We start from the raw sequence: 1,182 nt of genomic DNA, 5'->3' as shown, positions 1-1,182 counted from the left end.
TGAAACTTGTGTCAGATATTGAGTATTAAATGCTCAATTCAATGACATGAGGTTCATCCCTTTGCCCCTTCTGGGGACGGAGGAGTGACTTTTTGAAAGCACGTGGTCGCCCTCCAGGGCATTTAATATTCAATAATTTCCTGTCAAATCGATTACCTGTAAAGAAAGAAAATAAATAAGCCTTTTGCAGAGATTATTGGTGTTTTTTTCAAATTTTATCCTCTTTCTTTTACCCACACCCTCTTTTGCTCATATACAAGGCGTCGTCAATTGTTTGATCTCTTTTTTTCCCCCTCCGCCGTTCATGACAACATCAACTGACGATCGTGTATTGTTTTTGAGGGAAGCCCAATTTCCATTCCGATCATTTTGCCTCGTGATTTCGTTCGTAGCTTTTATCGTGCCAATGGCGTTCACTGTTCGAGAATATCGCGATATGCATTTTGTGTATGGTGAGTGTGGTGGAGTTGCCAGACGAGCAGCGGAGAGGTACAGGGAGAGATACCCTGATCGTCGGGCACCCGATCATCGGGTGTTTCCTCTCCTTCATGAGCGGATGGCAGAAACTGGTTGTCTCCTTCCTTGCCGTGGCGAAGGACGTCCTATCGGACGTGCTCGAGATGACCTGGAAGAGGCAGTCCTCAACGAAATCGGGGACGACCCCACGACAAGTGTAAGGGGGATTGCTGGACACCTTAATACGAATAGTACCAAGGTGTTCCGCATCATCAAGGAAGAAGGCTACCACCCTTACCATTTGTGCACTACACAGGAGCTGATGCCGGGAGATCTTGAGGCACGCATCGAGTATTGTCGATTTATCCTTGACAATCATCGACGCGATCCTCATTTTCTGTTCAATGTGTGTTAGACAGGTGACTCCTGTTTCACAAGGCAGGGAATTTTCAACATGCACAATTATCACCATTGGGCATTAGAGAATCCCCACCTTGCCAGGGCTCATTCTTTCCAGCACCAGTGGCAAAGGCTGAATTTGTGGGTTGCAATTTTGAATGATGAGGTGCACATTCGATTAGCTCCTGATCCACTCAATGTAAGTATCGATTATTTATCATGACAAAGATAATTAAAATTTTTTTCTTTCAATTGAAAGATCATCATTCCAGATTTTTTTTTTCAGGGGGAGAACTATCTGATGTTTCTGGAGGAAACCTTACCGGA

Source organism: Diachasma alloeum, unplaced genomic scaffold, assembly GCF_001412515.2.
Source record: "Diachasma alloeum isolate Michigan unplaced genomic scaffold, Dall2.0 Dall_scaffold_00949, whole genome shotgun sequence".
NCBI lineage: Eukaryota > Metazoa > Arthropoda > Insecta > Hymenoptera > Braconidae > Diachasma > Diachasma alloeum.
The sequence above is the reverse complement of the archived record's forward strand: the minus strand, read 5'-3'. Positions refer to the sequence as shown.